At 44.8% G+C, this 14,890-nt stretch overlaps 1 non-coding gene across 1 annotated transcript; it reads right to left on the bottom strand.

The window, feature by feature from the left end:
- Positions 1–11,210: 11,210 nt before the first annotated feature.
- On the bottom strand, positions 11,211–11,283 carry TRNAR-CCG. Its single transcript has one exon. It is a non-coding gene; the product is annotated as a tRNA-Arg (tRNA).
- Between the last annotated feature and the right edge of the window lie 3,607 nt (positions 11,284–14,890).

Here is a 14,890-nt window from a genome sequence, read left to right as displayed (position 1 = left end):
CCACTGAGCCACCCAGGTGCCCCCACAATTTTTTTTTTAAGATTTTATTTATTTAGGGGCGCCTGGGTGGCTCAGTGGGTTATAAGGCCTCTGCCTTCGGCTCAGGTCACGATCCCAGGGTCTTGGGATTGAGCCCCGCATCGGGCTCTCTGCTTGGCGGGGAGCCTGCTTCCTCCTCTTTCTCTGCCTGCCTCTCTGCCTGCTTGTGGTCTCTGTCTGTCAAATAAATAAATCAAATATTTAAAAAAAAAAAGATTTTATTTGTTTATTTGACAGAGATCACAAGTAAGCAGAGAGGCAGGCAGAGAGAAAGGAAGGGATGCAGGCTCCCAGCCAAGCAGAGAGCACAATGCGGAGCTCGATCCCAAGACCCTGGGATCATGACCAGAGCTGAAGGCAGAGGCTTAACCCACTCAGCCACACAGGCGCCCCTAGTTTTATTTTTCTAAAGTAATCTCTACACTCAACGTGGTGCTCAAACCCGTAAGTCCAAGATCAAGAGTTACACACTCCTCTGACTCAACCAGCCGAGCACTCCTTTCTCCTTTTCATCCTAGGAGACTTTCTTGACTCTGTATTTCATGTCACTGATTTCATGTTCAGTACTGTCTTCTCTGCCTTTGGCTCCTTCCAACAGGATTTTAAGGCTAAGGAATTCTTAGTAGTTGGCTTCTTTTGGGGTTCATCCTGCTGTTCTTTCACCTCATCCTACTCCCTTCTTATAACTTCCTGATTGCAAGGACCATGTCTTCTCTTATTTATCTGAGAATGGCTAACGGTTTCTTGAAATTCCCTTCAGTATTCTTTGTCATCATTATTTGAGGTGTGCTCTTCCTCTGAACATTTTTAAGGGAAGATTTTTTTTTTTTTAAGATTTTATTTATTTATTTGACAGGGAGAGAGATCACAAGTAGGCAGAGAGGCAGGCAGAGAGAGGTGGGGATCGGGGAAGCAGGCTCCCTGATGAGCCTGATGTGGGGCTCGATCCCAGGACCCTGAGATCACGACCTGAGCCGAAGGCAGCGGCTTAATCCACTGAGCTACCCAGGCGCCCCAGAAGATACTTTTAATTATGAATATTACAAGCATTTAGAGATTTATTGAGAATAATAGAGTTAATATTTGGATAAGTATGACCCAATTTTGTAAAATCTTACCATTTTTTATGTATTTGCTTCATGTTTTATTAGTATTAAAAAATTACTCTTTTTCCATTATTCTAAAAATTTTACTGTCAAAACAGGGTCTAATTAAAAAAGAAACTACTAGGACACCTGGATGGCTCAGTCAGCTAAATGTCTTCCTTTGGATCAGGTCGTGATCCCAGGGTCCTTGGGTCAAGCCCTGCACTGGGCTCCCAGAACACTGCATTGGGCTCCCTGCTCAGGGGGAAGTCTGCTTCTCTCTCTCCCTCTGCCTGCTACTCCCCCTGCTTGTGCTCTCTCTGTCATATAAATACATAAAATACTTTAAAAAAAAGAAATTACTGGTTAGTCAATATAATTAAGGTGCCATAATTTCAGAGTAAACATTTAATTTTTAAAAATTATACATGTAGTTGGTAGTAGTCAGTCTCCAAGGTGGCTGGCCCCCAATGACCCCCACTTCCTGGTATTCATACTCCATGTGGTCCCCGCTCACATTGTAGCAGGACTGGTGTGAGTCATCAAAGGCATATGGAAGAGTCGGTTTCAAAGAGTCTGAACTCTTATCTCAGGTGTGCATTCTCCGTTTCTCTTAGATCACTTACTCTGGGGCAGGTCAGCTGCTAAGCTGGGAGGACACTCAGGCAGTCTATGAGAGCTCATGTGACAAGGAACTGAGGGCTTCAGTCAACAGCCAAAAAGTGGGCTTGAAAGCAGATCCTTCCCACTTGAGTCTTCAGATGAGACCACAGCCCCAACCCACAGACTGACTGAAAGAAACCTTTGAGAGACTTGAGCAGAACCACCCAGCTAAAGCATTCCCTGATTCCTGGGCCACAGAATGGGTCATTAATAATGTTTAGCATTTTAAGCTGCCAAATTTGGGGGTAATTTGTCTTGCAGGAATAGACAACTACTACACAGCCAAAGCCCTTATGTCCTCCCAAACCCAATTTTGTTCCCTTCCTAGAGATAATTTTTATGCTGGACTTGGGATTTCTATCAGTATCTTGGATGTTTTCTCCTATTACTATAGCAACTACCATTGTTAAAAAAAAAAAAAAGTCTTATGAATTGATTTTGAAGGTTTTTTTTTTTTTAAATTCTACTTCCGGGGCACCTGGGTGGCTCAGTGGGTTAAGCCGCTGCCTTCGGCTCAGGTCATGATCCCAGGGTCCTGGGATCGAGCCCCACATCGGGCTCTCTGCTCAGCGGGAGGCCTGTTTCCTCCTCTCTCTCTCTCTCTGCCTGCTTGTGATCTCTATCTGTCAAATAAATAAATAAAATCTTAAAAAAAAAAATAAAAAAATAAATTCTACTTCCAAATTTTGGAACATCCGGTATAAACAGGTACTTGTACTTCAATAAATAGTCTTTTAAATTACTGATTCTAAAATTGGGAAACATTTCCTTTCTTGATTTGGGGACTTTCCTGTCTAATGTTACAAGGAAATAAAAAAGAACATCTGTTGTTAATAATAATGATAGTTATAATAATAGCCGGTACCCACTGAGCAGTATTCCAAGTACTACATCTTTACATCAACCTAGGAGTTGATGATTTTATTACCCCAGTTTTACAGATCAATAACTAAGACACAGAAAGGCTAACAGCTTGCCCGAGGTTAGTCAGCAAGTACTCAAATGATACCAAAACTTGTAGCCACTTCTAGTGCTCTTCATATAAGGTAGAAAGAAAAAAAAAAAAAAAGGAAAAAGAGCACATTAACATAACACATGGTGCTAGAGGCCTCCTCTACAAGTGGCCATAATAGCTGCATCTCCAGTCCTTATTCCATACTCCCCTTACCCACAGCTGGACAGAGCCCTATGCCTGGTAGCAAAACCCCAAACTTTCTTCCTGTGGGACCCGAGTTCTTGGCAGTCCTGTCTTTTTTTTTTTTTTTTTAAGATTTTATTGATTTATTTGACGGACAGAGATCAAAAGCAGGCAGAGAGGCAGGCAGAGAGAGAGAGAGAGAGAGGAGGAAGCAGGCTCCCTGCTGAGCAGAGAGCCCGATGCGGGACTCGATCCCAGGACCCTGAGATCATGACCTGAGCCAAAGGCAGAGGCTTTAACCCACTGAGCCACCCAGGTTCCCCTTGGCAGTCCTGTCTTTAGCAGGTTGCTGTACTTTCCCATTAACCAGTTGGGACAAGAGCACACTGAGAAGTGCCCCTGGTAAGTTCCTGGGCTCCAGACATTGTCTGGCAGGGCCATTTTCCTCTTGGTAATCGTATTAATCACACAGGCTAATTCAGTGACAGTCATAGCTGGGGCTGCTCTAACAGACTACCGTAGACTGGGTGGCTTAAGCAATAGACATTTATTTCTCAGAGTTCTGCAGTTCTGGGGCTGAAAGTCTGAGATCAGGGTGCCAGCATGTTTGGGGTTCTGATGAGAGCTCTCTTCCTGGCTTGCAGAAACCTTGTGCTGTATCTGAGAGAGAGAGAGGACAAGAGAGGGAGAGACTCCATCTTTATGACATCATCTAAATCTGCTTACTTCTCAAAGGCCCCCTCCTCATACCATAACATTGTGGGTCAGAGCTTCAATATATAGATTTTTGGAGTGACATAAACATTCAGCCCACAACAGTGGTTCCTTTGTCTTCAGCAGCATGAGGAATCCCAAATGGCCAAGAGGCAGTCTCAGCCTACAAATGAAGGGATCCATGATGGTGTTTCCCTGTCTAAACATTTCTCCCTTGGGCACGGGGACCTCTGGACCCACTGAGTCCCCGGTGACTGGCCAGGAAAGCAAAAAGTTCTTCCGGTGAGTTTTTAAGGGTCATAGTGGGAAGGACCATTCCCATCTCTCCTTGGTTCCTGGACCGGGAAGTCCTGGCAGTGTCTAAATCTGGAAACGGTGGTGTTAGTAGAAGCCCTCCAGGCGAGAAAGACAAATCCATACCCAGAACACGGGTCTGTCCCTGTGACAAGGCGCTGTCCACACACCCCAGTCTTGTCATCGCAAACAAGGGATTATTGTTTTGCCCCTGAGTTATGACCCTCCCCTTGGAGACGCGCCCTCTGCTGGCCTTTCCTAACATCTGCGGCCACAAGCATCTAATCTGCCCTTTAGTTCCACCCTGCTTTCGGTAGCCCTTGCTCCTTTTATTTGAGGAGTTTCAGATGTCTCCTCCTAGTGTCATTGATGATGATGTTTGTGGTTCTACTTCTCATTACTCTTGTTGCTTTTGTGGGATTTCCAAGAAGAGTAGAGAGAAATGTCAACTTTACTGTAGTTTTAATACTGGAATCTGGTAAGTTTCAAAGTATAACAATTCTGAATGTTAATATTATCAGATTGCATTTTAATGTTAATTCTGGCACGTATTCTGACATTCTTAAATGAATTTTGAAAATCTGGACTGATGCAATACTAATAAATGTCTGTATTTAGTCAAACCTTTAAAAATCAAAATTCCAGGGACGCCTGGGTGGCTCAGTTGGTTGAACCGCTGCCTTCAGCTAGGGTCATGATCCAGGGGTCCTGGGATCGAGTCTCGCATCGGGCTCCTTGCTCGGCGGGGAGCCTGCTTCTCCCTCTCCCTCTGCTTGCCGCTCTGCCTGCTTGTGTGTACTCTCTCTCTGACAAATAAATGAATAAATAAAATCTTAAAAAAAAATAAAATTCCAAAGTGATCCAGTATAAAGAGAGGCAAAACCTACCAACACTGTTAGAAATGAAAATACTGGTCGCCCTGGAGGAGGAAGTGATTGGGAGGGGTCAAGGGTCAAGGGGGGGTTTCGGCAGTGAATGAGATCCTATTTCTTGATATGGGTGCTGGTTTAACAAGTGTGTTCAGTTTGTGAACATAATTGAACTGCATGCTTCTGACGCCTGACTTTCCTGTATCTACGTTATATATCGGTAATAATTTCTTTTTTAACCGCAAAGTAAAACAGCCTACAATTAAAAATAAATCAGGATGCCTGCTGGCTCAGTTGGTGCAGCATTTAACTGCTGATCTCGGGGTTGTGGGTTCAAGCCCCACACTGAGTATAGAAATTACTTTAAAAAAAAATCTATGACCTTGGTAAATGCCTGATATTTATCTAGCTCAATTAAAAGAAAAGGGAGAGGGGCACCTGGGTGGCTCAGTGGGTTAAGCCTCTGCCTTCGGCTCAGGTCATGATCCCAGGGTCCTGGGATCGAGCCCCGCATCAGGCTTTCTGCTCGGCAGGGAGCCTGCTTCCTCCTCTCTCTCTGCCTGCTTCTTGGCTTACTTGTGATCTCTGCCTGTCAAATAAATAAATAAAATCTTTAAAAAAAAAAAGAAAAGGGAGAATTTTATGCAAAAAAATTCAAATATCTGAGTTTTGCCATATTCTTCTATTTATTAAGGATGCTATCTTTTTTTTTTTTTTTTTTAAAGATTTTACTTATTTATTTGACAGACAAATCACAAGTAGGCAGATAGGCAGGCAGGGAGAGAGAAGGGAGGAAGCAGGCTCCCTGCTGAGCAGAGAGCCCGATGCGGGGCTCGATCCCAGGACCTGGGATCATGACCTGAGCTGAAGGCAGAGGCTTTAACCCACTGAGCCACCCAGGCGCCCCAAGGATGCTATCTTTGATGGTAGGGATAATGTATCTTTCCTGTGGGGAAAATGGTTTTCTCCAAATAACTGGGTCCCTAGTGATACAATGCTAGTGGGGACAAACACCCATACACCGTACAATGAATTCTAGCATTTGGGGGATATGTCATTGTCTCCTCATACACCAGCCGGCCTCCCATGGCGGGGCTAGGGCTCCAGGGTCAGGCACTTGACTCAGACACTTGATTTGACCTTGAGGATCCCTAGGTGTCTATTTGGGTTTTTTCCCATCCAAGTACTAACCAGGCCCGACCCTGCTTAGCTTCCGAGATCAGACGAGATCGGGCGTGTTCAGGGTGGTGGTTTTTTCATTGTTGATCTTCTTGTTTTCTTATTTTGTTTTGTTTTTAAGTGGGCTCAGCAGCTACTGTGAGATACGGAACTCGAACTCATGACCATGAGATCAAAACCTGAGTTGAGATCAAGAGTAAAACACTTAACGAACTGAGCCACCCAGGCACCCCCTGCACCCAGGTGTCTACTTGAAAGCACCCTTTGACATACTCTTCAGTTTGTCCCTGAGACTGCTTGGGGACAAAGGAAAAATGATAGAAACAAGGACAATGGATGGGACCTTGAAATGTTTTTCTTGAGGCCCATCAATAATATATTCAGACCATCTCTGTTTGTCAAGCCTCTAAGGCGAGATTTGGGCAATACTAACATTTGGGGCCAGATTATTTTTGTTTAATGTCAAGGACACACTTTGTATACTGAAATGTAATGAGAGTCTGTGATTCTTAAAAATTCACAATCTATTTATTTATTTGCAACAGGTTCACTGCCAGGAAACAGATGTCCTGAAATCCACCACTAAATCCAGGCCACAATAGGAAAGGAAAAGACATCAACATCCCCTTCACTGGATGTGTAGACCTGGGCAGGTGTACCGCTACCGGCCATCTACAAACGTGGTGGGATCCACAAAAGAACCAATGAAAAATTTGAGAAGCAGGCTGCTGAGGTGGGAAAGGAGTCCTTCAACCCTGCCTGGGTCGTGGATAAACGGGCAGCTGAGTGTGGTATTGTCATTGATCTGTCTGTGGAATATTCAAGAACAGCAAGTGCATGTTAGCATCACTAATGCCCCAGGACACACAGACTTTATCAAAAACACGATCACAGACATATCTCATGGGCTGACTCTGCCACCCTGATTGCTGCTGCTGAGGTTGGTGAATTTGCACCAGGTACTTCCAAGAGTGGGCAGAGCCGCGCACAAGCGCTTCCGGATTCCACATGGAGTGCAAACCCACTAATTGTTGGTGTCAACAAAGTGGATTCTACTGGGGCCTCCCGACAGCCAGAAGAGATATGAGGAAGACGTTCAGGAAAGCTACATCTACATTAAGGAAATTGGTTACAACCCTAACACAGTGGCCTTTGTGCCAGTTTCTGGTTAGAATGGCGACAGCACGCTGGAGCCAAGTGCTAACATGCTTTGGTTCGAGGGATGGAAAATCCCCTGTAAAAAGGCAATACCAGTAGAACCATTATGCTTGACGCTCCAGACTGCATCCTGTCACCAGCTTGTGCAACTGACGAGCTCTTGTGTCTGCCCCCGCTCGGGACGTCTACAAAACTAGGGCTATGGGTCCTGTCCCTGCGGGCCATGTGGACACTGGTGTTTTCAAACCTAGCATGGTGGTTGCCTTTGCAACTCTTTGTAGCAGTCAGTGCTACAACAGAAGTATAACTGAAGCTTCTCCCTCTCCCAGTGCTCCTCCCCCGCCCTCTCAAATAAATAAATAAAATCTTTACAATCAAATCAAATCAGCTTTTTTTTTTTTTTTTTTTTTTTTTTACTGTTGCGGGGCTCAATTTCATGACTCTGAGATCATGACCTGATCTGGAATCAAGAGCCAGTCCCTTAACCCACTGAGTCACCCAGGTACCATGAAAATCAGTAATTTTTAATGGAAACAACTTGACCAAAAAAATCTGTCACAGGATTTGGAGATCCACTTCAACAAAGTTCAATGAGGAAAAAAAAAAATCCTGGTCTCATCACCTAAAATCAACAGTATGGATAGACCAATTAATAAGGATCACTAGGAACAAAATGTACCAAATTCTTGGTGAGGAGAGGTGCTGGTGTTTCAATGGCTATGTAGCACCCATGTCTCTTTTCCTTTTAAGGAATTACCTTTCGCATTAAGGGAAAAATTGGTGGGAGTGTTAATTCCTCTGTGGCCCCATGGGTCAACAGGAGAAAGGTCCTTGATCCAAGCTGGGCAGCTGTAAATGTTTGGCCGGAACCTTGATCCTGGGGCAAGTGGACAAAGAGAACTGTCAGAGGCTCTAGCTGTGTGACAAGTGCCCCCAATGACAGCAGTGGTGGCCTCCTGACCAGAGGTTTCTGGTTCTCAGAGTCGCCGTGTTCTCAGTTCCTTGGGGACTTGGGGGGCCTTTGGTGCATCCTTGACTCTTGCCAGTCCCTGAGCCTGGCTGTCCAGCTTTGCCCTGCTACTTAGTGAGTGGCTCCCTTCCCCCGTGTCTTTCCAATGAATTATCATTTGTTTTGCCTCAGTTGAGCTGGTTTGTTTCCATTGTTGGCACCTAGAGGGAACTAGCAAAGGAGATTGAATGGAAGTTGTTTGGAGAACAGAGGCAACGGGATTTTCTGGAAGCCTGGACAAAGAGTGTGTTTCAACAAGGAAGGACTGATTGGATTGGGGCACCTGGCTGGCTCAGTCTGTAGAGCATGCCAAGGTTGTGAGTTCAAGCCCCATGTTGGGCAAATACTTTATGTAAAAAGAAAAAACAATTATTCATATTAAAAAAAAAAAAGGAAGGACTGGTCAGGAACTTCAAACTTTGGGGTAAAGTTAAGCAAGATAAGGACGGGAAAGGTGTTTCTTAAATTTGCCAGTAAATGGGGCGCCTGGTGGTTGAGGATCCAACTCTTGATTGCGGCTCAGGTCATGATCTTGGGGTCGTAAGATTGAGCCCCGTGTCGGGCTCCCTGCTCAGCAGGGGAGTCTGCTTGAGATTCTCTCTCTCACTCTGCCTGCCCCCCCCCACCCCGTGTGCATGTGCTCTCTCTCTCTCTCTCAACTAAATAAAAATAAATCTTTAAAAAAGTGCCAATTAAGAGGTCACTTTTGAGAAGAAGTTTGCCCATCAGCAGGAGAGTGAGCAGAGTATGGCAGGTGGGGTAAACGGAGAACCTGGACACATGGAGACCATTCTGGAAGACCCCTGGCTATAGGGAGGGAGGACGCCCAGGACTCACATGAGATGCCGAGGACCAAGGGTGAGCTTTTTAAGGAATGGAGAAACTGTAGAGTGTTTCTGGGCTCCGTGGAGGTAATACAGGAAGCTAAAGGCACAGGGGAGAAGGCAATTAATGGGCTTACATCTTTTTTTTTTTTAATATTTTATTTATTTGACAGAGAGAAATCACAACTAGGCAGAGAGGCAGGCAGAGAGAGAGGAGGAAGCAGGCTCCCTGCGGAGCAGAGAACCCGATGTGGGGCTCAATCCCAGGATCCCGGGATCATGACCTGAGCTGAATGAACCCTGGTGAGTGAGCCCCAAAACATCTACCTTAGAGAAGGAGCGAGGCTGAGGAGGTTGGAGGAGAGGAGTGGGGTGGGAGAATCAGGGGAGCACACCGGAGGCCTAAGCAGGCCACTCAAAAGTCCAAAGGGCAGAGAACCAGTGAGAAGTTTGTCCTGCCCAGTCCTGGGCATGGGTATTCTGTTAGGAGAGTGATCTTGCCTCTGGGAACCAGGGGGGTATTGTCACTATTCAATGTCCCCAGATGCTGAGTTATTCCCTGATCTTCTTTATTTCTCAATGTGTTCTGGTTTAAAAATTCAGTATTAGGGGGGCTCCTGGGTGGCTCCATTGGTTAAGAGTCTGACTTTGACTCTGACTTTGATCTCAGATCTCGGGATTGGGCCCTATGGGGGAGTCTGCCTCCCGTCTCCACTCCCTCTGTCCCTCCCCCTGTTCGCCCTCTCTATGTGTATCTCTCTCAGATGGACAAGTCAAACTTTAAAAAAAAGATAAAAAATTAAAATTCAGCATACATTCCTAATCTTAGGGTGTAAGGATATCAGTTACCTTTCTCCACTGATTGTTTAGTTTTTAATAAAATTTTAATTTGGGGGGCATCTGGGTGGCACAGTGGGTTGGTTTCAGCTCAAGTCCTGATCTCAGGGTCATGAAATCGAGCCCCCACTGGGCTCCACACTCAGCATAGAGTCTGCTTGAGATTCTCTCTTCCCCTCCCTCTGCCCCTCTCATCTGTGTTCCCACGTGCTCTCCTTCTCTCAAATAAATACTTTCTATTTTAATTTAAAAAAAAAAACAAAATTTTAATTTTGGAATAATGTCAGATTTACAGAGAAGTTGCAAAGACAGAACAGAAGGCTCCCATATACCCTTCAGCCAGTGTCCTCTGATGTTAACATCTTACATCGCCATGTGTATTCGACATAAGGAAGGAATCAACGTGGGCATATTACTAAGTAACTAAGCTCCACACTGTTTTCCCTCCTGACGTCCTTTTTCTCTTTCAGGTTCAAATCCAGGATAGCATATTGCGTTTTGTATTTAGTTGTTTTTAAAGAGTAGGAATTCACTCAGGGATGGTCCTCTTGCACGAGTTTTGCAAGAAGAGTTTAAACTTTTCAAGATGGTCAACTGAACTGGTCTGAAAAGCTTAAAGTCTGCGTTTCTTTTATTACGTTAATTTGCAAGTCAAACACATGCGCACCTACGCATACCCTCAAACCATATATCCTAACTACAGTGTGTTGTTCACGAAGCCTTAGGGTAGAAAGCAAGACATATGTTTATTACATATGTCCGTTGCAACAGCATGGTTGTTTCCCTATAAACTCTTCTTAGTACTGAAAATAAATGTTCGGAGCCAGCCCTAAGGACAAGGATGGGGAGAAAGTTTTGCAGGTGTGGCTGCCCACCGGGAAGCTAAGCTTGAAAAGGTAAACAAAATGGGGGCATGCCATCTGTTCTGTCGGCAGTTCGTGCTTCCTAAGGATTTTTTTTTAAATATTTTATTTATTTATTTGACAGAAATCCCAAGTAGGCAGAGAGGCAGGCAGAGAGAGAGGAGGAAGCAGGCTCCCTGCAGAGCAGAGACCCCGATGTGGGGCTCGATCTCAGGACCCTGGGATCATGACCTGAGCCGAAGGCAGAGGCTTTAACCCACTGAGCCACCCAGGCGCCCCCCTAAGGATTTTTTTTACTTTTTTAAAAAAAAGTGTAAGTTAAGCCAAGAATTAGACGCTCGTGTTTTGTGCCAAACCTCCGCCTTCACTTGCAGGGTCTCAATCGTAGTATTTTTAAAACCCGTACATGCATTTCCTAATTTGTAAACACTGTTCTCAAGATCGCTGTTAAGGACGCGAAAGAACCACAATTCAAAATCTACTTCACTGCCGTCATTGCCCATTACCGCCTCTCCCTCCACCAAAATTAATCATTGTGCGACCCAGATGGGACTCGAACCCACAATCCCCAGCTCCGGAGGCTGATGCCTTATCCATTAGGCCACTGGGTCACCACAGGATCCGGGTTCTCACACTGTCTCCTTACGCGATGCGATCATCTCGCCCCGCCCCGCCCCGCGCTCCGCGGCCTCGCGTCGGAAGCCGAGCGATTTGGGAGCCGCCCCCAGCGGCTGCAGCGCGCGCCTGCGCCTCTCTGCTCCCTCCGCCCGCCCCTCTGCTCTCTCCGCCCACCCCGTCGCCCGTCGCCCGCGTCCCCGTGCGTGTGCGCGTGGCCGTATCCGGCCGTGGGCTGCGTGGTCGGCGCGCGGAAACTTCTGGGCGACTTTTTGCGCGCGGGGTTCTCCTCGGAAGGTTCTCTGTCCTGGCTGTGCTTTAGGCGCACTTGGGGGAGCTTGGACGAAATTACAACGCCTGTCTCACCTGTGTTCTAATTCTGTTTATCTGAGCCCGGGCGTCCTCATTTTGCAAAGTTCCTGGGACGGCCTGCTGCCCCTTCTCGCGGAGCCTGAGCTCCTTCCGCACCTACACACCCCACTACCTTCCCGATCCTTACTGCCCCTCCTTCGCTTTCTTTCCCGCAGTTACTCTGCGTGCAGCGTTGTCATAAACTATTATATGCTGGGGACTGTTGGGGGATCCCAGGGGAGCAAGCTTTTTTTTTTTTTCCCTCCTCCAAATCTGCCCTGCTTCCTCACTCGTTTAACGTCCATTTTTCTCCCCTGTCTCTTCTTTACCTCCGGTTTAAAGGGTCCGTCAATACAAAACAATAGGGATTTTGTTTTTATCCTACCCTGGATCTTGGATAAAGACTCAGAGACTTTTGGGTTCCACAGCATGTGAAGGTGCTGTATTCGTGATTTTAAAAAATGCATAATTTCGTTTTCCCCTTAGACACTGAACGTCTGTTCGTTGCAGAATTTTATAAAGCATGCGTGAGCCAAACGATGAAAATTGAAATTGACCAGAATTCTACCACGTGGAGCTTTCCACTGTTAACATTTAGGTGTGTATCTTTCAAATCTTCCATATCTGTGTGTCATATGTCACGTTTTCGTACTTGTAAACCCTGAGTCATTAAGGAAGTGCTCTTAATGAAAATTAGAACGTTATTTGTAAATAACAATTCACTAATCATTTAGCACTGGTGGTACAGAAATGACAGTGGATAAAATTGATACCTCAGTGACTCAAGGCAGTGGAACAAACTAGTAATAGTCATCCTTCATGTTTGCACACTGGCGAAGGGTGTGGAGGTAGCAGGTTTGCTTCAGAACGGCCTTGATGATGCTGTAAGAAATGTCAATTGTATTAACAATTGAGGATGTATCTTTTTAATAATTTTGTATGACAAAATGGGAAGTATACATGAATCACTTCTATCACATACCAAAATAGAATTGTCCCCCACACTTTTTTTTTTTTTTTAAGATTTTATTTATTTGACAGAGATCACAAGTAGGCAGAGAGGCAGGCAGAGGTGGGGGGGGAGGCAGGCTCCCTGCTGAGCAGAGAGCCCGGATGCGGGGCCTGCCCCCCCCCCTTTTTAAAAAGACATTTCATTTTTAATGAAAGGTAATGTCTACCCCATGGTGGGACTGGAACTCAGGACCCTGGGATCAAGATTTGCAAGCTCCAGAGACTGATCCAGGCAGGCACCCCACAATGGCAGACTTTTGAGGGAAAGAAATTGCGTGATGTTGAGTTGCAAGCTAAAGTAACTGCTTTTTCCGTGGAAAATGGTTTTTACTTGAAAGAATGACTGAGAGACAAACTATGATTATTTAGCCATAGACACACTTGGATTTCCTTCTCTGAAAGCAGCAAAGTTTCAGGCTCGAGCCACCAGCACACACAGTCCTATGGAAGAGACATGATATCTCATACACGAAGGCCTCAGTAAACATTTTATTTTATTGTGTTCCGTCTTCATCACCAAACTAATCCCTGGGTCTGGGGATGGAATGTACTGATTGGCCTAGGCCCTCTCCTGAATCTCCCTCCAAACTATAATAGCTAAGAGTAGAGGGTTTATGGTACCCCCAGGACAACATTGTGTCTTTCAAAGGCAAATTTCACTTTGGACATCTTATTTCTGTTTCAGGTGTTTTCAGGTGAGGGTACAGAATAGTGGCTGAGAGCATGGCAGCCTGGGTCTGACTGCTGTCTGCCATTTCCCGGCTGTGTGAATGTGGACAAGTGAGTTAACCACTCCTAATTCAGTCTTCTCTTCTGTGAAATGGTACAGGCACTAATAATACTGCAACACAGAGTTGTGAAGATTAGATGTATTAATATACGTAAAACACTTAGAACACTTCTGGGCAAATAGTGCTCCACATTTTCAAGCAAAAGAAAGCTCAATATAACTAGCTTAAAAAACGAAGTTTGTCGGGTGACATAATTGCAAAGTTATGTAATTACAACCTTCAGGGGTAGGGCAGGCTGTTGATCAGAGCTTTCATGGTTTCTCTACAATTGTCCTATTCAAATTTCTAGGACTCACATCCCCCAGCCCAGAAGAACAGAGCCTGCTTTCCTATCTCGAGTCATTAAACAAAAGACATAGGCTTCCCAACTGAATGAATTTAGGTCATATGCTTCCCTGAACCATTCATAGTAGCCAAGAGAATCCCAAGCAAGGACTGGTTTAGGAGTGAATTCTTTCCACAGTTTTGCAGTTAGGGGGATGGGATCATACTGAGTATGTGGGAGTAGAATCAATTCCCAGTGAGCCCCACAGCTGCTACACAATGAGTGAGGCTTGCAAAAATGCCTACAATAATGGACAAAGTTCAGTGTTTGAATTTATTTATAGTAATAAATACAACCAATACATTTCTAAAAATACCATTTTTAGAATACAGAAAAATTGCAGAAAGAAAACAAACAGATCTTTAAGTCTGAAGTTCTGATAACCATTTGTGATGCAAGAAAATGCAAACATTTTCAGAAAAGTGTAAAATACAGCATAGAACATATAAGAGCAATTGGCAAAACTTGAATACAGACCATATAATAAATAATAGCATCAAAATTCAGTTGTCTTAGGGTCCCTGGCTGGCTTAGTGAGTAGAGCATGCAACTCTTGATCTCAGGGTCATGAGTTTGAGCCTCAGGATGGGTGTAGAGATTACTAACACACACACACACACACACACACACACACACACACACACACACACACAGAAAAACAAAAAACCTTTAAAAAAAATCCTTAAAGGGGCACCTGGGTGGCTCAGTCAGTTAAGCGTCTGCCTTCAGCTCAGGTCTTGATCCCAGGGTCCTGGGATCGAGTTCTGCAACAGGCTCCCTGCTCAGCTGGGGTTTGCTTCTACCTCTCCTTATGTGGTCTCTCTCTCTCAAGTAAATAAATAAAACCTTAAAAAAATACTTAAAACAAAAAAAAGGACATTTGTCCTGAATTTGATGATTGTGGTTGGTCATATAAGAGAATGTCATCAGAAGATACACGCTGCAGTATTCAGTGGTTAAGGGACAGAATTTCTGCAAGTTATACTCAGTTGGTTCAAATGTATATACATATAGGTCTTTTACATAATACTTTTACACACCCACGCTTGTGTGTATGTGTGTGTATACATGAGAAATAGCAAATGTGGCAAAATGTTAACATTTGGCAAATGTGGGTAATGATTT

Source organism: Meles meles, chromosome 18, assembly GCF_922984935.1.
Source record: "Meles meles chromosome 18, mMelMel3.1 paternal haplotype, whole genome shotgun sequence".
Classification (NCBI taxonomy): Eukaryota; Metazoa; Chordata; class Mammalia; order Carnivora; family Mustelidae; genus Meles; species Meles meles.
This window is presented reverse-complemented; position numbering and strand designations above follow the sequence as displayed.